The sequence below is a fragment of the Callithrix jacchus genome, chromosome 16 (assembly GCF_049354715.1).
Source record: "Callithrix jacchus isolate 240 chromosome 16, calJac240_pri, whole genome shotgun sequence".
Lineage (NCBI taxonomy): Eukaryota > Metazoa > Chordata > Mammalia > Primates > Cebidae > Callithrix > Callithrix jacchus.
In genome coordinates this window covers 79,317,057-79,342,498 of record NC_133517.1, presented here as the reverse complement: position 1 = coordinate 79,342,498, position 25,442 = coordinate 79,317,057, and the positions used below count along the sequence as shown (strand labels likewise).

Genomic DNA, 25,442 nt, shown 5'->3' with positions numbered 1-25,442 from the left:
CTTTTTATATGGATTTCCTTCTCTCATCTTTCCAACAGTCCCTTGGGGCAGACACACTCTAGCAGGTTTGACTTCATTAGAGAGGGGAGGAGGGTTCCCCTGGAACCTTCCTTCTCAGTTAACACTTAAACTTCTCAGACCCCCTCCCGGCATCACCTTTCAGACCCTTCCACTCCCGCAGCACAAGAGTGGACAAAGAATTAAGGAAAAGGCAAAACCGGAATGGGGGTGGGGCAGGGGCGGGGATGAGGGTGAGGTACGACAGAAATGGAGAAATTAGATAAACAACTGCGGGACAGGGAAAGGGAGGGAAGAAGGATGGGAGATGATCTAAGCAACCAATAGCAAAAAACTGCATTTTTCTGAGATCACCACCATAAAAGTTCAGAGGTTGCTCTAGACACGGTAAATCTTTTCGTGTCTTCAGAAGTCATTTTCTGTCCCAGACATTAGCCCCTTTTCCTGTCGCAAAGAGAAAGAGGCCAGCGACCCGTGAAGTGCCAGGAATGCCTCCGAGGGAGCTCCAGCTAAGTTGCAGGGAAGCTTTTGTGTTCCCGTGAAGTTCAAAGCAAAGGACCGTCTGTTCCGGCTGCGGAGCTGCGGTGCAGGGAGAGGGCGCAGGGCCCAGGACAGGCAAAGCCCCACGGGTGCCCGGCCCCGCGCGCCGTGGTCACCACCCTGGCTGCCTGGAGAGGAGGCTACGAGAGAGGAAGGAGGGGAAAAAAAAGTCCCCACCAGACGGGTGAGAACATTGTATTGAGGAAGCCCGGTGCTTTGGGATCTAGCCAGTGGGTGAGGGGCACGATATTTACATTTCTCCAGGCAAGAGAAGGGAGGGCTGGGGGTAGGGAAGGCTGGGAAAGAGTAAAAGAAAACAAACTGCTCTAGCCATTAAATATTCATGACAGCAGTTTTGCTAAGGCTAATGGAAAGCATATAAATCCCTTTACAACTTTGTTAAATGCAAAAGAAAAAAAAAGATGGATGAGGGTCAGAGCTTGCTCTGGGCAAATTGGAAGGAATATGAAAATCTGGTCCACAGAAGGCTGGAAGCTCAGAGAGACCCATTCCAGTAGATGTGGATACCAGTCCCATTCATTTCCCATCTCTACAATAAAACACCAGTCAAAAAGCCGGTTTGCAGTTACCCCACACTCCTAACAGGCATTTTTCCTCCTAAAACTTTTTGTCCCAGATATAATGCATGGTTATGTCTGACAGATGTTACTGCTTTAACTCATGCTTAAACACTGGTCTGATTTCCAGGAACGCCTGCAAAGGAAGCTTTCAGAAAGTGCCCAAATTCCTGGGCTCAGAAAGACCAAGCTGTGCACAATGCTGGAGTCTGACAAAGGACAGTATCGGGGAGGATCACGGTGAGACTCACCCCAGGCCACTCTGGTTTTAGGCACCTTGGCCGTTTTGTGTCTCCATTCCCCCATACTGCAGCTGGACAAAAGGAAGAGAGGCTGATCTATGTGTTCCTCCTAAGGATACGTATCAGGAGGGGTGTCCTCTGAGGCACAGAAATGTTTGTAATGAGAGGATGCTGCGCCCTACACAGTGTTTCTAAAAACACAAGTTTCTCATTATTTAAACAATGAAAGAAGTTCCTTTGGATGAAAGAGTTGTTATTTTTACTGCAGAGGGTAATTGCTCTGGGTTTTTTGTTTTATATTTTATATATGGTGTGTTAAGCCCCATTCTTCTGTTGCTATAAAGAAATTCTGGAGACTCAGTAATTTATAAAGAAAAGAGGTTTAACTGGCTCACAGTTCTGCACGCTGTGCAAAAAGCATGGCAGTGGCCTCTGCTCGGGTTCTCCTGAGGCCTCAGGAAACTTACAATCAAGGCAGGCAGAAAGGGAACAGGCAACTCCCACAGCAAGGGAAGGAGCAAGAGAGAGTTGAGGAGAGGTGTCACACAGTTTTAAACAATGAGATCTCATGAGAACTCAGTGCCCTAAGGACAGCACCAAGCCATGAGAGATCAGCCCACAGGACCCACACACCTCCCAGCAGACCCCACCTCCAACATTGGGGATTACATCTCAACATGAGATTTAAGGGGGACAAATATCCAAACTATATCACATGATAAAGAGGAAACAGACATATATACAAGGTTATACTTTGAGTAGAGGGAATATGTATATATCCCCTCTGTGATAATTCAGGGAAGAGGGAAGTATATTCCTGAAACATAACATAAAGCAATTTTCCAAAAGAACCTCCCAGAAAATTCACAAGTTGCTTTATAAGAGTTATATGATCCCAAAGATCACAAAACACAAAGTTGGCTGCTTTTACATTTTTAGGTAAGGTATCATTGCGGATAAAGTTTTGGAAGAGAATTTAACTTTCCCCATTAGATTTCCATTCCAGTAGGAAAAGGGTATTGTGTCAAGTCATGTTTAAAATGTCTACTATAATCATTTTGTACTTTCATTCCAGAGAATGTAGATATAATTGGCTGGTTTGGATGAATTTCAACAACAGCTGTCAACGTTAATAAGTTTTCAGTGGGCCCCTCCATCACTGTTACTCCAAAGTCTTTGTATATATTTCCACTATCACTCAATAATTATTCCTTTAAGGAATATGTCTGTCTCTGCCCCTCTCCTCATAGAGCACCTCCTTAAATTCCTTGAAAGCCAAGGGCTGTGTTACTCACCTTCCTGCCCAAAAGCCACACACGTATCTTATGGATTCCCCAAGAAACCCAATCCCTGCCACAAGTGCTCACACAGTCATAGTGCTCCCAAGAGTAAGTGAGCCCCTTATATGAAGAAGGGTCTGCTGAGTGAATATTTGATGAAATTTTTAGGAGGTCAAGATGCCTTTCTTAAGTAAATCAATTATTTTATTTTTTATCTTGTTTTTAGTTACAGAATTAACTGTAGAACTGGATGAAAATCATATAGTAATTTTTATTTCATATAGACAGAAAATCAAGAATTATTAATGGGTAAATAAGAGTAATAATAATTAAATATTTCATATATATTTTTTTAAATGCTTGTAAAGCAACATTCCAATTTAAAACTAAAACTAGAGGGAAAGGAAGGGGGATGAAAAGGTCTCCAGACAGGGTTTTCAATTAAAGAAACAACACACAGAAAAGTCCAAAAACAAGTTTGTTTTTTTTCCAAAAAGTACACTTCAGATTTTTTTCTTTTTAAAATAACATAAACAAATGATTCCTACCAAGTCCAGAATTTCTGGAAGGCAAGATATTATCCTTTCAAGGTAGTATGCCTGGAATGTCAAGAGCTCTGCTATATATGAAAAAGATCACCAACGGGCAAGAAGCTTCCAGCTCCAGGCATTCTCAAGCCTTCCAGGACCACCACCAGGCTTTCCACCATCCCCTAGAATCCAGCTCCACGATCTCCTTCCTTACTGAGTAATATGCAAGCCAGGATTCAACTGAGACTGCCCTGCTCGAATTCCCGCCAAAGAAGGACTTAATGCACATGGGAACCAAATAGAATAAAAACTGTATTTTTTCCAGTAATTGCGCCATAGATAGCTCTTCATGCACTTCTACAGCAAAAATACTAAGTCCTTACTCCTAGACAAGATTCTATCCTGAAGGATCCTTAAAAGCAGCATTACCTTATCGCATTTATCATCAAAGCAGCAGCACAAGGCTTGGTCCACTGAAAGCGCACAGTAACATTTGTGGCATGAAAGAACAAGGCAAAAGAACGAAATGAAACAGCATTCAGTGGAAGATTTAGGTCTTAATTATTCTGAAAAGCAATAGAAACAGAATTAACCTAAGGACTCTAGTAATCATTATCAAACAAAGTGACAATAAATTTACTTCACAATTAAAAAAAAAAGTTTTTTAAGAGCTACCTACCTTTTCTACTTAGTATTCCTGGATAGGTCCACACTTTAGAAAATATTCTTTATATTTTCATTGACAACACTTTCACATTCATTACAGTTAAAGTCCGTACTTACAGCCTATAATTTCAGTTGTGTTCATTTTTTTAAAAGAACATTTATGAATACCAAAAGTTCTCAAAGTGCTTCTGTTATAATTTGAGTGCTCATTCTATATGCTTCTGGCAACAGACTATTCTTAGTAGTGCTCATATTTTGTATTTCTTTATATTTTTATTTTTCAGATGTTCCTCCCTAAATACTATGATTTAGTCTTGCCCATTTTTTAAAACAAAATTTGTTCTATTCTTTAAGTCACTTTGAATATACAGATTCCTTTTCCAACTCCTTTTTTTTACACAACTCACTATGTATCTATTGAGGAAGAACAAGGGGCATTTGGCCACATTTTTCCTTTTGATTTTATTATTTTTTTTTAGATGAAGTCTTGCTCTGTCACCCAGGCTGGCGTGCAGTAGCGTGATCTCCACTGACTGCAACCTCCACCTCTTGGGTTCAAGCAATTTTCATGCCTCAGTCTCCCAAGTAGCTGGGATTATAGGTACATGCCACCATGCCTAGCTAATTTTTATATTTTTAGTAGAGGCAGAGTTCAACCATGTTGGCCAGGCTGGTCTCGAACTCCTGACATCAAGTGATACACCCACCTCAATCTCCCAAAGTGCTGGGATTACAGGCATGAGTCACCATGCCTGGCCAACTTTTTTTTTCTTTTTTTTTTCAACTTTTTCTTTTTAAATTTTACTAATAAGGCTTCCTAGGTCATGACCATTTTCAGGGGAAAAAAAAAAAAGTTTAGTCCCAAAGGTCATTGTAAAGGCATTTTACATCATAAATACGTAAGTCATCTTTCTGCAAATGTAAGGTGAATAAAGGAGGATAAACATGTAGTTTTTGGTGATGTTACACCACGTGCCACCATGTTGTGCAATTTTAAACTGTTCCTATTTGTAAACAGGAAAATATGAGTTATAGATGTGTTTAGTTTTTTAAAAAGTCAAAGAAAACCAATCATCATACATGTACATATGCACAGAAAAAAAAAGTCTCAAACGAAAGACAAACTGTAACAAAGATCAGACTTTTGAGAACATAAAGAACAGTCACACTAAATTCCATTCAAATCTAAGAACCTACCATGCACAAAAAATGTGCTATAAAAACATGAGTTAAGATTTTAAGTTCCATTAAAAGAGAAGTTTGATAAAGGCATACACACTTAATGATTCCTGTTTTTGCTATAAAAGTTCTCATGCTATAAAAATGTTACTAAAAATGTGTCCTTCATAGACAAGATTTTTCATGAGTAAAATGAACACCATTAGATATACTGATGAATCAGAAAAATAGTCATCAAAACATTTTTTAATCAAAGTCAATTCTGCATAGGGAAAAATAACTTTAAGGGTACAAAAAGCAACATACTGAAATACTAAGAAAATTTCACCTCCTTATCTTTAAAAATAATCAACTGTAGTTCAATCAAACCGAGCAACTGGAAAGATACTAATTTTTCACCATGTCCGTAAGCTGGATGTGAATTTCCCTCTGTGCACAAAGAGTATTAATTACTTGAATAAAATCCTTTTGGGAAAGCTCAGAATTCTTTTCGATGTCAAAAACATGGAAAGTTCAAAGGTTAGACAGCCACTCAACAATAAAACCTGAAGAGGAAACTCATTTCTAAACTTACTCGGACAAGGTACTGCAATCCTAAGGCCAGACTGGCGAGGCATTGTTCAGCCGGCTGGTGTTTTTGTACATTGCCTAAAGATTTATTCAGACAAGTGACAATGCCTACCTCATCACCAAGGAGAAACATTCTTTTGGATACAAAGAATCCCAGCCATTTCTTCTAACACTACCCCCACCCACTAATTACTTTCTCAACATTCTGGAAGGCTAAAGACCCTAGTAAGTTGAATAGCCCCGGATTTAGCTCACATTATGTTTCATCTTGTATTTCACAACCCTCTCAAAATTAAAAAGAAAAGAAGAACATTAACCACCTTGGATGTAGTCAAGAGGAGGATGGCTGCAACAAGATTTACTTTGAAATAAGAAATAACTTCAATAGAAAGAATAGAAGTGGCTAATCATATAGAAAAAGTGTCATTTACAAAAGGTTACCAGAGGCATATAAATTCGTGGAAGCCAGATTTTGGCATTGTCATTGCCTTATTCAATAAGCATTCCCTGATGCCTCCAGTCATCCTGCTAGGCACTGGATGGAAAGCAAAAGTGGTCCCTGTTCCCAAAGAGCTCACAGCGTAACACGGAAGAGAAACCACTAAACACATGATTGTAGTACACACATTTGAGCCTTGAAAGAGATAAAGGAGAGTCAAAAATTAGGTGAGGGTGAGGCTAGCGGCAGATGATACAATGGGCCATGGAAATAGCAGTGCTATGATTTGACCTGGAAATACAAATATCGGTATCCGTTTGGAGACCTCAGATAATCACCAAAGCAATGGTGGAAACGGTATGGAGGACGCCTCCACAAATTCAAATCATCTCTGTTTCCTGAGTTGTTCAGCTGATAAATGCGACTTGCCTTTTATCAGCAAGAACTTCATACCACCCTGAAATCTAATCAAATACTGTTTCCTTGAAATATGAGATGTCATCCATTTTTTAAGCACTCAAACTTCTATTAATTTCACCATTCTTTAGATTCATTATATGAAGTTTGGAAACAAATAGATGAATTAAGTAAAAAACTGCATTTTCTTTTACCTCTCATAAATTGGATCCAGTTATCAGCAAAACCCTGAAGTTCCCTGAAGAAGTTCTGGTGGAGACTGAAACATTTGTTTTTAAAGGAGATTACTTTTAATCAAATACTTACCTTTCATATCACTTGTAGTTTAAATGGTACTCTGCGGGCCTCCGGCATAATCGAAATGAAATGTGTTTTTCTCTGAAGGTGGTTCTTTTAAAACTCACCCAATAATAATGCCTTCTAAAGTGCAAGGATTTTTGCCACCAAAAGAACCTGAGCAATGAACTTAAAATTACATTTTTTTTTTTTTTTAGATGGAGTCTCGCTCTGCCACCCAGGCTGGAGTGCAGTGGCATGATCTTGGCTCACTGCAACCTCAACCTCCCGGGTTCAAGCAATTCTCCTGCCTCAGCCTCCTGAGTAGCTGGGACTACAGGGGCTAATTTTTTGTATTTTTAGAAGAGACAGAGTTTCACCATGTTAGCAAGGATGGTCTCGATCTCCTGACCTTGTGCTCCACCTGCCTCAGCCTCTTAAAGCACTGGGATTATAGATGTGAGCCACCGCACCCAACCTCTATTTTTAAGTATATATATTAAAAAAGCATACCTCATCTATTATAATAGGTGGAAGAAATGTTGGTCCTCCTTGACTAAATACAGAAGTCTCATATTATAAGAAGCATTTCAATTCAGTGGGAAGTCATAAAATGTGGTTCCAATGCTGGCTCCTTCGCTAATTAACACATCATCTCTCCACATCTCAGCTTCCTCAGAATCCTACTCTTTAGCAGACAGATTAAGACCATTAAGTCTTTTTTTGAGGTGGGGGGGGCACAGGGTGGAGTCCTAGAATTCAATTGATAATAAAACTAGTTAATATTTAGGGAGCACTTATCTTATGCCAGGCACTGTGCAAAATGCTTTTTATTTAGTATTTCATTTAATTTCACACAGCAACACTATAAAGACAGAGACCAGAATCACCATTTTACCGGTGAGGAAATTCGGGCTTAGATAATTAAATGACACATAAAAGGATATCAAACACTCCTAACTACTAACCTCAACCATTTCCCCAAGCCTTGACGTTCTCACTAGGTCATGCAGGTAACCAGATTCCAAGTGATTTTTAAAATATACTGTTTTCCAGAAAAAGAAACATTTTGCAGTATTTTTACACAAGATCACTGAATGTCAATTCTGCATACTTTTGCAACAAGGTTTCAATCAAACAATTTCCACAGACTCTCTTTGTTTTACCTCCAAGCAGATTTATTATGCATAGGTATCTGCTTCTAAAGTCAGAGCAGTGTTCTGGAAGGCAGAACCAGATCATCTGCTAGGATGCACATTTTCATCCCCAATGTCTACAGAACAGGTATTTGGGGGTCTTACCTTTCATAAAGTGTTTTCATCACAGAAGCTGCCCCCAAAGAGGAAGATGGGGAAGCAGATATCTAAATAACTGTGCCTCTTTCTCAGTAGTCTTTCTCATCTTTGACCGTCTGCCTTTCATCCCTCCATAGACTGAGTCCCAGGAGGAGAAGGAGAAAAGGGGATTACAAAGAAATTGCCACTGTCATTAATGAATTGATGCTGGCATGCTTTTAATAGCCCCATTTAATTGGACAGTCATATTTTCTGCAGAAGCCCTCCTACCACTAATGTATTAACAGTCTCTTACCCTGCCCCGGGGAATAACAACTGCTCCATTTTCTCTTCTTTCAACCCAGCCTGTATATTACTTGTCTATCTCTTAAAATTGTCACAAAAAGCAAGAGCAAAACAAAGAATTGCAAGGTTTTAGCCAGGTATAAGGTAAGTACATTGCTGGAGGAAACAGGAGTCAGGGAGTTCTTGTAAAAGAGGAGTGTGATTAACAGTATAAAAATGATAAAGTTCTACGGCCATAATCATGCGAACAAGAAATGTTAATTTCCCGTTATTTTAAAACCATAACATCATCAAGTCCATTATAGAGAACTGATGGCAACATATGACCTCAGACTAAGGGAAGGGGATGGATTTTCTCATCCTAAGGTACTATGCCAGGCCAAAAATAGCAAAACGCATTAAAAATAGCAGATGTCTTAACTGAGGCCTGTTGTATCCAGGGATATGTTTATTTCTAAACCTTTGCATCATGCACCACAACACAATGCAAAACAATTCTCATGTAAGTCTCACTATTGTCCTAAAAGGCATTGTTCTTCACCTCTGGGGGGGAAAAGTTTCTAAAACTAGACATCATGAAAAGATAACTTAAGATTACAGCTGGAAATGTTTTTATTTTATTATTTGGAAAATTCTAAATTTATTTTCCAATAAGACCTTTCTGTTCTTTCCCAATCATACTAATATAAATAAATCTCCCTGAAAATAAAACCATTATAAGGTAACAGTAAGATTGAGTACTCTAAAACAAGGATATTTTAGCAGATGTCCAGTTTCTTTCAACAAGAAACAGATGGACAAAATTTAAGTAAACAATATTTACTTAAATATTGTTTAAGGGGTATCAATACTCTATACATCAGATAAGTTCCAAACTTACAGAGATAATGCAGCCCAAAACACCAGGTCAAGCTAACTATAATTATATAGTGAACTGAACACATTTTATTTTAACTCAGTTTCAGATGGTTTCCTCACAAGTCATTCCTATCCACATGCCCAGTGAAATACCTGCTAGTCTTCTGGATTTCATTTTAATTTCCCTCACTCATTCTAAACTTCTTCTGAAATTGAAAACAGAGAAGAAAGAATTAAGTTTGGGGTGAGAGAAAGAAACCTGAAATTTCAGAACAGTAAGGCCAACACTGGTGATTACACATCTCTTCCAATCAGTTTCTCAATCTCTGTGACCAGGATACACCATGGAGTATGTACCTATAGCCCAAGACATTTTTATACTCTGATAGGTGATTGACATGACCAATTGACAGTTAAACCGATGGGGCTTACAAGATAGAGAAACAGACTTTTCTCCTCATTTTAAGCATGTAATTTGATAAAATTCCATCTCAGGATATAATGATGCTTTTTGCTAAACTCTGATATTGAGGAATTTAAGAACCAAATTTGAAATTAACACTTGTGTATAAGCCTAGTATACAAAAAGCACTTAATAAATGCATATTCAATGCCTGAATGAATAATCTACAGAACAGCAATCTCCATAATTCAAGAACATTTATGGAAAACACTATTGTATTGAATACTCTCCATAGAGTCCCCATTGCTCCTATTATATCAGTTATGAATTAATCTTCTTATTATGTGGCTAATCACCCACCAGTCACCATAAGTGTTTAATGATTGAGGTTGTCAAGGCCAGCCTGGCCCTAATCTGTATTCTGAATATAAAGAATTCAAGAGCTAAACCTGGTATCGTTAGGCAGACAGGTTCTCTGTCTATGCCCTAGGTGATACCACAACACCTCTCTTCCTAACCTAGTTTAATTGGCTCCTAAGAAGTCACATCCTTTCTGGTGTTCTTATTGCCCAGCACAGTACCCAGGACACAGTAAGAAGCTCAACGGAAGTTTTCTAAACTCAAGAATTGGGCACTACTGACCATGCTATTGGTCAATGGGTGTCAATAAGAAAAGAGGGAGGTGGGGTACAGTGGCTCACATCTGTAATTCTAGAACTTTGGGAGGCCTAGGTGAGCGGATCACTTGGGGTCAGAGTTTGAGACCAGTCTGGCTAACATGGTGAGACCCCATCTCTATCAAAAACATAAAAAATTAGCTGGGCATGGTGGTGAGTGCCTGGAATCCCAGGTACTTGGAAGGCTGAGGCAGAATTGCTTGAACATGGGAGGTGTAGTCTGCAGTGAGCCAAGATCATGCCACAGCACTCCAGCCTGGGTGACACCATCAACCAGTCTGGTAATGATTTATCCTTGACCTAGTAATCCCACTGGCATGGATCCTGAGGAACATATCCATTCATTTGGAAGACAATTGAGGAAATATACAAACCACTGATCTCATCACCAACCTCTCTCAGACAAACTGAATGAGAGTGATTCAAGATCCTCAACTGGGACTTTTATAAGAACCTAGACCAGGACTGTCTGGTAATCACAGATTATACAGAGTAAAGATGCAAGGAACTCGTCCCAGCTGGAATAAACATGACTTGCTGAAGTGACTGTGTCCCAGATGCTACCTCCTGGGATCCACTGCAAGTCCAGTCGTGAGAATAACCACAGAGCATAAAGTCTGTACTGCCATAGTATTTGTCATGACGCACCTTGCTCATGCTTGGTTGCTTGTACATCCGTCTCTTTCACTGAGCTGCAGGCTCAAAGACTGCGGGGATCAGATTTTCATGCAGCAATCAACAACCAAGCAAGTAGCTAAGCTGGGCATGTCATATAATTCAGTCGTCATTAAGCCTGCCTGACACAGCATCAGGGTCACTTGTAAAACCTTCAACACCCAAATGCTCAGAGCCCAGCTCCTCAAGATGCAGGGTCCACATACATCAGTGTTTTGAAAAGTCCTCAGGTGACTCTGGAAGCACAGCCCAGGCTGAGACCTAGGGCATGGAATTAGGGAAGCATTTGATTCCAGAGCCCAGTTCATGCTGGGTTCAAATCCTAACTCTGCCCTTGATGCTTTGCATGATTCTAAGCAAGTCACTGAACAAGTCTCAGCCTCACTTTCTTCATCTGTATTAATAAGAGATTGGCCTAATGTACTCAATGAGCTTTTGCAAAAATTAGATGAAATAGTGCGTGTTAAGTATAGTGCCTTCTTTATCCACAGTAAGTACTTAATAGATGACAGATACTTGGGCTGGAGGCCTAAAGCCCAGTGCCTTACACAATCCATATTGTATCACAATAGATGTTTATGGAAAGGAAATGGGATGAGCCTTTATGGCTAACAAGGTACGGATGTTCCGTTTGTTAAGCATCATCAGCTAGCATTCTTCATCCAAAGATGGTGTGACAAATGGACAAAGGGTTAGGAAAAAATGTTTAGAGAGAGGTAGGTAAATTCAACTTGGATATCAAATGTATATCATAGGGAAAAGGGATGATGAGGTTATTAAAATAACCTGTTTGCTGCAGTCTTGCTGTCTGTTCTCTCCCCCATGGGAACAATGGGAGGAAGTATGAGAAGAAAGAGTAACACCCTCCAGGTTGTGGTACCAACAAAATGGCATATGTTGTTGGTATATTGCCATTTTATTATTAAAGCCATATATTATAGCTTAGGGGTGGCGGACAACAATGAGCGGCATTGGTGGCTTCCTCAGAAAGTTGGTATTTCCTAGAGATTCATGGTGGTTAAAGGGTTGTTTGTTTGTTTGTTATCGGGGCTGGCTTTTGGTTGGTTGGTTGGTCATCTTACCAAAGAATAAGGGAACATATATTCAGAGCCTACTGAAAGACAGTGCCATTTTTACAGTAGAAGTCACTAGGGAAAAACGATCTGCTTGATAAACATTCACTTTACTGCAAACTTTAATGGAATGGATCCATTACAAAATTGGGAACCAGAGCTGCATGTTCACGTACACGCATCTATCCTATGTTAATTGTGTGTGTGATAGAGGCAAAAAAGCAGCGTGTTTACTGAAATAAACATGTACCTGTTTTGTTGCAGAGCCTTGAAAAAGAAAAGCTTAATCCATTCTGCATTTTCCCAAGCAACAAATTTTGTGTCACTGTGTATCCTCTCTGATAATCTATTTTAAAGGAACATTTCAAGCACCAGAAAAATAAAAGAAAAATATCCCTTAGATGAATCTGACTTGTAAATAAGGAAAGCTATTAAGTGCTTACTGTTTTTGGTCTCTCTATCATAAACACTATAAATAATCTCAGAATATACAGCTCATCTGGCTTTACTCAGTGAAGCTTCATTTTTTAGTAAAGAAAAGCACACAATACTGGCTAATTTTCTGGGTACCCAATCCTCATCTTTTAAAAATAAATAAATGAATAAAAAGGTAGGAAGAAGAAGATTGTCAATCAGATAAAATTGAAAGTCTAAGAATATAAGCAATTCTTGTGTACTGCCTATCACTTACATAGCTAGTTATATTTATCGACTACCTAACATTTGTGAAAGGCCACCTCCAAAATTTCTTGACACCACCAGTATTTTTATGGACTTGGGAACCTCTTTAGGTAAACCATTTTCAGAGCAAGAGTACAGAAATACTCTATCTTGAAAATGCCTTTTATTCTAAGCACCTGGCATAAAGCTATTGTGACCAGTGATTTCATATTATGGCCTTCCACACATAAAGGAAATGCTCTGAATCCTAAGGACTAATTGCACATCCACTGACTTCCTCTTTCAACAGAGCTTTTAATTGGGCTCTTTAAGTTGCCAAGTATATTCAAAAATGGTATTTCCAGTAAGCACGCAAAGTGACTGCTGATCTAGAATTGGAATATTCAGCTTTCCTTTGGATGAGGAACTGATGCACTTATTTTAAGCTATTCATTCTCTAGTAGATGACAACATGAAGGAAGAAACCGAGAATCTTTGTCTATTTAATTCAGCTTGCATTCATAATAATATGAATGTTTCAGTGTAATTTCAATGCAAAAAGATAATGTAAAAAGGGGTTAGAAATCTAAAATTAGAAACCACTACTCAAACAGGATATAAATATTAGATATGTGCACTTCCACTTCCTGTAAGCAATTAGTTTGGTAGTAGACAGAATGGCATAACTATTTAGGAGCTTAATTTTGTATTAGACTAGGTTGTTTTTGAAACTTCTCTCCTCCAGTAAAACCCTGTGTTTTGATTCAAAAGAAAAGGGTAGATATCACATACACGACTCTGCAACATCACACAACCACATGAAACTGTCACCATGAAATACTGCGCTGCATGATTCTGTTACTGCTTCTTTTATTCTTGCAGCAATGGACACACAATTTCAGAGGATGAATTCACCACTTCAAGGCTCCTGCCTAGCAGTGGATAGAAACAATGAAAACAGTCTTGGAAACAGGAGCCCCTAGGGATGTAAGCACTGCCATCCAATCTGACAGCAAATATACCTTTGAATTAATAATTTTTGTTCTTCCCACACTCTGAATTTTTTTTCCTAGATAAGAATATTCCTCCATTCCTAGAAAGGAGCGCAACCCTGAAATTAAATCCAATGCTACAAAACCACTGAATGATTTCATCACATATTCACATACTAAAACTAAAACTAAAACCTTAGCTTCAGATTGGAAGTACAGCTTTCAAAATGGTTATTAGGCATTGTTAGGGGTCTTTAACCAAGGATCAGAGGTCTACAAAACCTATAAAAACGTATGTAAAAGTTTGATGTGCACTTTTCTGAAAGGAGGTTTTAGAATCCACAGAATGTTCTCTGACCAAAAAAGCCAATAACCAACCATAAAGTTGTTGCTTTAATTATGCTGGGGAGAAAAAAACCATAAAGTTATACCAGTTGAACAGAATACTGAAGGAAAACATTTTCCTTCAATCTAATGTGTTTACACAGAAGGAATTTAATGACAAACTTTTATCATGTACATTATAACATAAAAAATTGTTTAATAAAAGATAAGTTTGATTCAGGCAGGTAACTGGGAGACATTTGTTCTTATTGTTGTTACATATTAATGTACAAAGAAATTCTTTATCCTGTGAGTAGAATATAAAAACCTGGTAGAAACAAGCCCATTCTCAGGCTTATAAAACAAGCCTTTACAGACAATTATGTTTTATTACTCTTCATTTTATGGGGATTGTGTTATACAAAACAAATACCAGATGCCTATTTGTTTTATTCATTTCAGGACAAAAAAAAAAAAAAAATCCTACAAGTGCCTCTGCGAATAGAAGTGCTTTTAATTAAACACAATGCACAACGAGCACATAAAGTTAATACTGTTTGAAGCCAGCAGGTAGAGAGCACATGCATTGAACAGCAACTGCTGAATTCCCCTTCTTCTCCCTGCTGGTGCACTTAAAACATTCCCAAGCTTATTACTTGGGAACTCAAATCAGCAAAGGATACTTAAACAAGGTCGTTTATGAACTCATCTTGAGGAAACAAAGGCCAATGTTCATGGAAATATTAAACTTGGAGGTGAGAAAAAAAAATGCATTTTAAGGGCACCTGTATTAAACCAGACTGCACATTAACCCTTCTTTATGAAACTGGGTAGATCCCTTCTGAGCCATTTGGCTAAAGATGTAGAGATGGAATAAACCAGGTTCATTTCTGCTACATCAAAAAATGCAAAGAGACTTCTGGCATGGTTCAGACTTAATCTGCAAACACCACAGAAGGACGTGTCACACAGTGGCTGCTATCTGATTAATACAGTTATGCTTTAAAAAAAAGTGGAGGAAAAAGGGGAGAGAGCTAGAGAAAAGAACAGTCAAACTAAAATTTGACAGTTTCTTCCTGACCGCCCCCCAAATAAATCCTATCTGTTCAACTGTCAGTTCTAATCAGAAAGTGAAAATTCAACATTGCAGCATTTTAGCCCCACAATGAGAAAAATGTTATTTCTTCTCTTACCTTTTGTTTCCTCTGGATTTGTTTTCTTGTTTACTTTTGATCAAATCATGGTAAAACCCACTCACTGCCCTAGTCCTAAACTTAGATATTATCTGGCCACTTATGAGTTGTACTCACTAGCGCCAAGAGAGAAAAAAAACAGTTTGAAAGCGCCGTGTGAAGTAATGTGAAACAGCCTGCAATTGTGTCTGGCAGCCCACTTCCCACAAAAAATATCCATACACCTTTAACTAGTCAAGCTTACTTAAGGGGTCACAGCCCACCTTCCATTATCAGCATTTCTGAATCTCAGAGTAGTCTTGATTCAAGGAGAATGTATACTTACTCTTTTATATGAGACTGATCATTTCTTGGCTAGTATAATTTGGCCTTTTGGTTAAATGAAAAAAATAAATTGTCTGTTATTTTTATACTAAAAAAAAAAAAGCCTTATCATCATAAGGTTTTTTTTGGCCTCAAAACTGATTTTTGAGGTAGGCACCTGAGAAAGTAAGCATTTCACCCCCAAAGCTCTCCAAAATTTTAAAAAATTAGGGTACCCCTCAGTCTGAAAGAATTTGGGGTGAATATACAGAAAAAGACTAGAATCAAGAGTCAAATGCCAAATTTTACAATCAGTTGTAAACTAATTAAAGGAGTATTTTCACAGCAGACTCTCTTGTAGCTGTAAAAACAGAATGAGGGAGAGAGCTATATGGACTGACATGGAATAGTGCTTGATATATGATTAATCTTCTTTTCTAATAAAAGAAATTGCAAAAGAGTATATATATGCAATGGTCCTGTTTTCAAGAAGATAAACAGCATGTGCTTAGAATAAAATATATTCACTAAACTATTCAAGGTGGTTATGGGAAACATACAATAGGGAACTTCCACTTTCTATAAGGTTTGAATTCAACAATGCTAAAGTATTACCTCTGCAATCTGGATTTTAAAAAATATTTCCTTTTTTAAAACATTCACCAGATTATTAAAACACTTGGGGGTCTCTATCTGAAAAGTGAAAGGTAAAATTGAGCTTCTGAGATGAAAACTCTTAGAAGAGTTTCACTTAAGTAGCAGCAGGAGGTTTTAAATAGGATACGCGAGAGCCAGAGGACAGGAAGCATGTGTGGTGTGGGTCTGCATGAGTATGTGTGCATGTGTGTACAAGCATAACCCTTCAGCGGAAAGAGGGAGGGTTACTTTAAAAAAAGAGTAGCTAAAAGGGAGTAGCAGAGAGAGTAGGGTGAGATGACTCAGACTGGAGGGAAGGCTTTTATAAACAGCAACAATAAGTACCTCCGATGGTCCCTTGGTAACTGCTAGAGAGAACCTAGGAAAAAGAGGTGTATAGAATTCCATCCTTTTCAGTGGTGGTGAAAGATGCCAGGTGCTATTCTGCAGAGAAGTGTCAACCAAAAATTTGTAAACAAGAGCAAAGTAGGCCAGGTGTGTTGGCTCATGCCTGTAATACCAACACTTTGGCAGGCCAAGGCATCACTTAAGACCAGGAGTTTCAGACCAGCTTCGGCAACCTAGGGAGATCCCATCTCTAAAAACATAAAAATAAAAAAAATTAGCAGGGTGTGGTGGGACACGCCCTGGAGGTACTCCAGAGGCTGAGTTGGGAGAATTGCTGGAACCTGGGAAGTCGTGACTGTAGTGAGCCATGATAGTGCCACTGTCTTCCAGCCTGGGCAACAGAGCAAGACCCTGTCTCAAAAAAAAAAAAAAAAAAAGCAAAATGGCATAGAGATGAACCGTGGAAGCTGAAGCCACTTGGTAGAAAACCATGCACGTCCCTGCTGATGGATGACACCACACAATTATATCCTTGTACCTCCTGTGTATGGTTTATACTAAGGGATCAGAGTCTAGTAAAGCTGTTTTGTAACACAGGTGGTTGGCTGAGCATGGCAAGCTGGTGCCTCATTCATCAGCAGACAGGACAAAGGCTCCAGTCCCAAGGGCATAGTCTGTCCCCTCCTTCAATGGGGCAGCTGAAATGCCAAAGAAGTCAATGGGGGGATATCTTCTATTAGGAAGTTGCTAGAGAGTTCGGCCACAGTTCTCTTCAATAAGTTCACTATCTCTCAGCCTGCTCCTCACAAAAGGAGAGTTTCAAAGAACATAAACTGCACCTGGCCAAGACCTGAGCCCTATCTTAGACAACATGATGCCGTCGGAGTTCCGTAAAGCAGGCTTGTAGGGATATTACAGTTATAATTAGGAACCTACTTGTGGCTAAAATGACAATCAAAGAGATGAGTTATTTCAAAGGTGCAAATCATCGTTGGATTCTGGTTAATCACATTTCACTCTATTTCAAAACTCAAGGAGGGTAAAATATATAGAGACTTAGATATATATCTTCTAAACCTACTTTTTCTATTCAGCATTCTCTGCGTTATTACAAAAAAAAATTAAATGTCTAACAATTCAGACCCAAAAGATTTTCTGCACTAAAAGGCCACCATGACCAAAAGACACTCATTCAACAAGTATTTCTTGGAGATCCACTGTAAACTTAGCACTATGTGAAGTGTTGGGAAACAGATTAAAAATACATAGATACCATCCCTGTTCTCATGAACCTAACTGATATTCAAGGTTATAACTAACACAAGACTTAATCTGAGCCCAAGCTGAATATAGTATGAAATATCCAAATAACTGCGATTAAAATATATTTGGAGGAAAATAATGCAGAGAAAACGTTTATTGGGCACATTTTCCACTATGAAAGGAAATGTTATATACTTTGATCACAATAATTTTTTTTTGTCTGGCACTCTGGCTCTATATTTGAAAAGGAATATATACTACAGAAAAGTAAAAATCCAGAATATACCATATTCTTACCTTCTGTTTGAGATCTAGAATTTCTAGACTACAGACAAGACCACAAAAAGCTAATCAAATATGATGACATTTACTAAGCAACTACCAAGCAACATACTACCTTGAAGGTGGACTCTGGGATACAGAGGAGAATGAATCAACTTTACCCCTGAAAGTATAAAAACCTAGAGAGATTAAAAACTAAATAATTATAATGCAAGGTGGAATGAGCTAAGGTCCCAAATGGGATTCAAGGGCTACAGCCATTCACTCACAGCCCCTGTCTAAATTCCAGGATTTTCCCCGAGGCCCTGAAACACATAAGGAGGACCATCAAAGCCTGCATGCCTGAACCCCTAAAATTATACAGGGCAAGAGAATACTAGGGCTGGAGGGACTTTTGAACGTTCCCTCCATACATGTTAGAAACCAACTCTTAGATTACCATCTCACCTGCTGGTGTGGACAGAGAAATGTGTAATACAAGCTTCTGATGATGAGGCTGGTGATAACCAGGGAATGCCCTAGGCTGAAGGGCAGGCCAAACAGCTGCTGATTTATGCTGTGCTATCTGAAAAATCACCAGGCCATTTTTAACCCCCAAGGGGGACTAAAATGACAGGCTTCAAATGACAGTTCTTACACATGTTCTGAACAGGAGCAAACTGAGAAAGCTCCCAGGCCACCATGCCTGGGAGTTCCAAAACCGAGTATCTTATACTTTCAGAGACATGTCCAACAAATCCAATTAATTCATCTCATCTAATTAAAGGAGTTCATTGGAAATGCAATATGATATTTTTATCGCACTGCTGCTTTGAATCTCCATGTCAGTGAACTAGAAGAAAGAAATTTTTATTTTGTGGAGAAGATAAAAGAAAACTTTGGGAAAAGGAAAGAGAAGACCTACTCCCTCCACATTCCAAAAAAGGAGTCCTTTATAAAACAGCCTCTTGATTCTTGGCAGAAAACAATATCCACCACATGCTCCAGAAAAATTCCCAGGGGGAAAAAAAAAAAAGATTTGAAATTTGAATACATGCTCCCCATACAAATACAGGCCTATACTCATCATGTGCATAAAATACACACCCCACTTCTTGTCTTGAGCCAAGCAGTATCAAATTTGGGATGAGACATTCCATCTTGCTTTACTTAGTGAACCATTCACCAGACTCTCTTTTTGAACAGTGGATGTTAAAGAACCCTCTATATAATTCTGTAATGTATAAAAATTTAATCCTGTTCTAAAATGCTTTTATTTGGATATGGTGAAGTTTCAAGGAACACAGATGACCCAGTGACGACAGCAAAGCCTGCTACAGTGTGGAACTGGACAGGAATCAGATCACATCTGGATTTGGTGGCCAACACGGTATACCACAGAAAAGCTCTTGCAATGTGTGTATTCATAATTGCAGCTTTGTCTCCTGGGAGAAAGAATAAAAATGTAAGTTCCAATGTGTCTGAATGCTCCCAGATCTTCCAATCACAGGCTAGAATTTCTTCCCTAACTTTTACCTTGACCCCTGTTATAAGTGTATCCTCAGAGGTAGGCATACACTGTTTAAACTTAACATTGCAGAAACAGTACAGAGGTCTGGGTCCTGCTGCTGCCAATCATGCCATACTCAAGGAAAAGCCGTCAATTGCTAAGGGCCCTGCAAACTCTTGAAAGCAGAAAGTTATTCACTGTTATTGTGCTTCCTGATTCACTAAGTGCCCCCGCAGGGTGGGATCACTCGCTTGGCTACTTGGATTGCTAGAAAAGAAAAAATAGTTTTCCCTTCCCTATCTCACACAGGTTTATCTCTGAAAGTCATCTCAGGTGACTGACCCCCAGCACATTTGCTACTCATTTTAATGTTTCTTCAAGAGGCAGGAACAAGACCTCTGTGACTGCTCAGCTTCACAGAACTAGTGGGAAATATAATACTTTTGTAATAAGAGAAATATTTTTTTAAAGACACAAAGTAATATTAATGATTTGCACTCTCAGTTGAACAACTTCTGGGAAATCAAAATCTACTGTTTTTGGCAACAGTTCCAACAGGTGGTTGGAATTCTGGGCACTTGCCAAACCACCAGGAGCTTCTATATGACTGGCAAGCTACTGTATAGTATTGTACACTACAGTTATAATGAGCTGTAAACAGATAGGTCAAATGAAAGAAATGAAATTAAAACCATGATAAACACACACAAACAGTAAGCCTGAAGTTATAGGCATCTGATATGGTTTAGTGGAACAGACAGTAACAATGGTTTCTTATTAAGTGCTTACTATGTTCCATGCACTATTCTAAGCATATTACATGTATTATTACTCATTTAATCCCTATAATAGCAATCCTAGGAGGTTGAAATTGTTATCTCCATTTTACAAGTGAAGAACGGAAACAGAGAAGCTGACCAAGGTCTCGTAGCTAGTGACAGAGTCACTATCTGAATTCAAACCAGAACCTTTATGTGTAACCGCTAAGCAATCCTCAGCTGAAAGTCAAGAGATGTGTGTTCCATCTCCAGTGCAGTCACAACTACACGACCTTGGGCAAATTGCTCAATCTACTTTTTGTCTACACTGCAAGAGTTAAACCAGATTTTAAGATCACTCCCATAATCTTATTGCTCTTCTCTCCAGACAAAACTATCAGGTCCTAAATATCTGGAGTAAGTTGAACACCATGTTCTCCTCCCTGAACATACAACACACATGCAGACACATATGTGCAAAGACAGACGTGAGAACCCCAATCAGGTCTCTGTGCAGGAAAATCAGATAAGAAAACTGAGGCCCAAAGAGGCTCAAACCTCACCAACACTCTCTAGATTCTCACTTCATATCTTCTGTCTAAGGGTGCTCATTTCTTAGCTTATTTTTATAGAAATCTAAGATTTGTTTTGACATCTAATCCTTTTTGCTCTCTGTTATTCCTACTTGAGTTACTCCTCAGACACAGCTAAGTCTAAAATAACTGCAGGAAAATACTACTCCACCTTCTAACTATACTAAGCATTGAGGTACTTAAATTTTATCTTAACATAAAATACTGTTCTTTTTTTTAAAACATGTAACTCAATAACCTGAATACAAAAAATATTGTACATTTCCACTCTGAATCAATAAAAGACTGACTGCCCTACATTTCCACGTTTGTAACATTACACTTGTATACTTAAAAATGCAGTTATCATAAAAAGTGTTGCTTAAAGGTAGCTTTTTTAATGCAGGTGTGAATTTTAAACACATATAGCATATAAGAAACGGTGTTTTCAAGAAAAATTTATTCTCTTTCAGTAAAGCAAAAGCATCTCAGTGTTAGATTCCCTCTGATTGGATTTTCAGATTGCTTCAGATATACAGACATAAGAATAATTGTTAAGTGGCCTTCCCAACCTTTGTAAAAACATAAAACATAATTTTGACTTAATCAAGTGTCATATGATTGTCACCAAATCTGAATCAATTTTTAAGACCCACTAAGAAGTCAAGTCATTGCAGCACAGCACACCCTCTATTTGAACTATACATCTTGAGTACTTCTATGCAATATCTTGCAGGAGTCTACAAACTAAACAAACAAGCCAGGATTTTAAATGAAGGAAATGAAGGCCAGTGGAAGGAACAATTGTACACATTCCCTTTGCTCTTCCCCTCTTTGCTTTTTAATTAAATGATAAATCTCAATATGAATTCGTTAGAAGCCTGATAGTTCAATTAAGCCCTATGTTACTACATACTCTGGGGCAATGCTTCGATATCAGTTAGCAGAGTTTGAATGTAACCTGAGCAAAAAATGTAAGCCAAAAGTTTTATTCTATCAATCCTTTGGGAGACTAACTACAATTAAAGGGGGGGAATGTCCCTATATCTATGGACTGTTGAATGATAGAAAGATCATGTTTTTTTCCTATACCAATAAATTATTTGGATTTGTATTATGCACCAAAACCCTTAGGTTCATTTTCATTTGGTTTCAGTGATACTCATATCAAACACAATAGTAAAAGCAGAAAAAGAAAGAAAAAAAAATACCTTGGGAAAAAAAAGTTCATTGGAAGAAACTTCCCATTTGAACATGACAAGGAACTCTGGGTGAATCAGCAAAAGAACACAATGAACGAGGAGTAGGAACAGGAATGCCTGAGCTATAAATCAGAGAGTAGACTCCATACTTTGAATATACCACATCAACAGTAGTAACATTCCCTTCGGTTAAATAAATGTAAATTTTTTTCATTTATGCAACAAACACTGAGTGCTTCCTATGAGTCAGTCAGGCATGGGGCTGAGGCTCTGAAGGTACAGTGGTACTAGAGCTCAATATCATTTTCCCAAGGAGGACGTTCTTCCCCTCCACATTTAAAGCTGCAAAACTCTTCCTCATCCCCACTCGCATTGTGCATGTAAACCACCTGGTGAGCTTTTTAAAATCCTGGAACTTCAGCCAGCTGGATGTGGTGGCTCATGCCTGTAATCTCAACATTTTGGGAGGCTGAGGTGAGCAGATCACTTCAGGTCAGGAGTTCAAGACCAGCCTGACCAACATGGCGAAACCTTGTCTCTATCAAAAATACAAACAATTAGCCAGGCATGGTGGTGCAAGCCTGTAATTCCACCTACTCCAGAGTCTGAGGCAGGAAAACTGTTTGAACCAGGGAGGTGGAGGTGGCAGTGAGCTGAGATCGTGTCACTGCACTCCAGTCTGGGCAACAGAGTGAGACTCCTTCTCAAAAAATAAAAATAAAATTAATTAGTTAATTAAAACCTGGAATGTCATCCCTAATTGGCCTGGACTGGGGCCTGGCCCTAATTTCAGAAGCTCCCCAGCAGAGTCTACTGTACAGTCAAGGTTGAGACTCACTACCTTAACCCCCTTCCATATATTGCTTTACTTCACAGCATGCAACACCTTCTAATATATGCCAAAATTTGTATGCCATCAGCCTCAGCCTCCAACCACTAGGCTGTGAGCATCTAAAGTCCAGGTACGTGCACCTTTTTATTGACTATTGACTCCTCAGTGCCTGCATGACATCGCCACTCAATAAGTATCTGTTGAGTAAATTAATGAAAAACCAACATGAATCCTCCCCTCAGGTTCTGTGCAATCTACTAGAAAGAAAAAAACAGCAAACTGAATGGAAAACCACAGCTGGCTGTTAAATGTTCTATATGAGCACATACCAGGAGAATCTGGCCTTGTTTGAGGCATCAAGGAAGTGACTCTGGAAGAAGTAAGATCCAGCTGGGTAGTGGCTTTCCAGAAAGTGGAAAGGAGGAAGGAGGAGTGTGGCTTTGCCCTGGGGCTGGGGATGAGGAGGCAGGCAGAGCTTGCCTGCCTTGGTAACATGTGAATTAACTATGAGACGCCTCCAAGGTTCATTCAAGTAGGGTGGTGAGGCTTTCTAGCAGTAGCACTGCGGATGATTTTTATCAATCTGCCAGGATACTGGATTGTGTGCAGGAAGTGTGCCTGTACATCTCCAAGCTGGGCCCTTGCTAGGAGTGTAAAATGCCCAATATCCAGGGTAACCCCAGGACAAGATAGAAGATGTCCCTTGTCCCCTCGTGGGTCTCTCCAGTCTCCAAACCCTAACATCCATATGCCACACCTTAGGCAGGCAGGGCCAGCCCTAGCCCTAGGCTACTCTCTTCACCTGAACCCACAGACCAAGTCATTCTAGATACCGATCCATCAAGAATAGCTAGCACTACAGGCCCACACCACAGAATCAGAAAACTTACCATTTCATCTAGGTTTAAACTGACAGGCATCATGAAAATGCACTAGAAATCACAATTAGCAACAAATAACAGAAATCAAATGCTAACCTAAAGGAGATCCTGTCTCTCTGGAGCCCTGGAGGAAATTGCTGAAGATAGTAGACAAGTTTTCAAATGGAGATCTTACTCTGAAGACCACCAATCTATTTTATTAACCACATGGTTTTCAAAAAAGTTATAAAACACATTACTTCTTTTTCTATGTTCTTTTTTGCTTTTTTTGAGACGGAGTTTCGCTCTTGTTACCCAGGCTGGGGTGCAATGACGCGATCTTGGCTCACCGCAAGCTCCGCCCCCTGGGTTCAAGCAATTCTCCTGCCTCAGCCTCCTGAGTAGCTGGGATTACAGGCACGTGCCACCGTGCCCAGCTAATTTTTTGTAATTTTTAGTAGAGACGGGGTTTCACCATGTTGACCAGGATGGTCTTGATCTGCCGACCTCGTGATCCACCCGCCTCGGCCTCCCAAAGTGCTGGGATTACAGGCTTGAGCCACCGCGCCCGGCCTCTATGTTCTTAAACAATGGACAGTGAACACAAATGATGTCTCAGAGTCAATACTGTACCGTGCTCTAGTTCATCAAATATCCAGAGGCTGTGCTTGGTGACCGGCAGGGCAGTAGGTGCTGGACCTGGAAGCACATTCATTCCTGAGGAGCGTGTACAACACATTCTTGGCATTCAGCCAGCTGTTCTTAAACTGCCTTGCTTCTTTACTTCTTCTGGGCATTACATTTTATAATTTCCTAGCCCACTTCCTTATATTTGGGTTACCAGCTATCATTTCCTCCCAGAACTATCTGCAAGAATCCCTCTCTCATTTTTAAATTTACTGCTTCTTATCTACTGTAGGCTAGAAACCAGATTACCTAACAGGTGAGAATTGTCTCTCTAAAGTAATATTAAATCAATTCTAGGTGAGAAACCCAAGTGATACTCTATAAATAAATCAATCATCCTATTGTTTGTGAGTGTGTGGTCTTTAGGACATCAGTTCCAGCTGTTCAAAAGCAGTAAGGTACTGTGGTGAAGAACGCAGGTTCAAAAGTCAGAGGGCCTCAGTTTCTCTGCTATGTGTGTGCTCTTAGGCAAACCACTTTTAAAGACTGCTTCGGTTTCTTCATCTGTAAAATGGAGACAAAATGGGTATCCTCCTGCTATGTGGACATAAAGATTGAAGAAGATACTTCCCACTTTCCTGCACATAGGATGCCCTCAAATATGAGTTGCTCTTGCTGTTATCAGCTGGGGTCAAATATGTACATGCCAACAGGATATCGCTTCAACAGCTCATGCCACAGCCAACTTCCCCTAACCACAGTCCTCTGTTCCAGGAAGCGACTTTGGGCTGTTTCTTCCAAAAGGATGACCACCAATTAAATCAAGAGTGGCAATGTTTTACTGACCAGGTCACCACCATACCCAAGACGTGGCCTCATATGAATGGCTCTCCCCAGAAGGAACAATGCTCACTAGAAAAGTCGATCTAACTAGTCTCCCCCAGGCCCTGGATCAGGAAAAACTCGCCAGTGGTTGGCAGACACACACAGGGCCAGAGGTGCTGGCCAAGCAAGACATGAAGGTATAGAGCAGGAACAAAGGCGCCTGTCCCAGGTATTGTGGTGGGTCCTGAGAACTTACTAGAGCAGTTTTGGTTCAG

The 25,442-nt window shown here is 39.4% G+C and overlaps 1 protein-coding gene and 1 long non-coding RNA gene across 2 annotated transcripts in view; one reads left to right on the top strand and one right to left on the bottom strand.

Moving 5' to 3' along the window:
* EXT1 (exostosin glycosyltransferase 1) overlaps positions 1-25,442 on the bottom strand; it is a 309,139-nt gene that overhangs the window by 272,521 nt on the left and 11,176 nt on the right. The window lies entirely within an intron of this gene.
* Positions 242-5,123, top strand: LOC144579772 (uncharacterized). The gene is made up of 2 exons (XR_013528144.1): positions 242-742; positions 1,267-5,123. It is a non-coding gene; the product is annotated as an uncharacterized LOC144579772 (long non-coding RNA).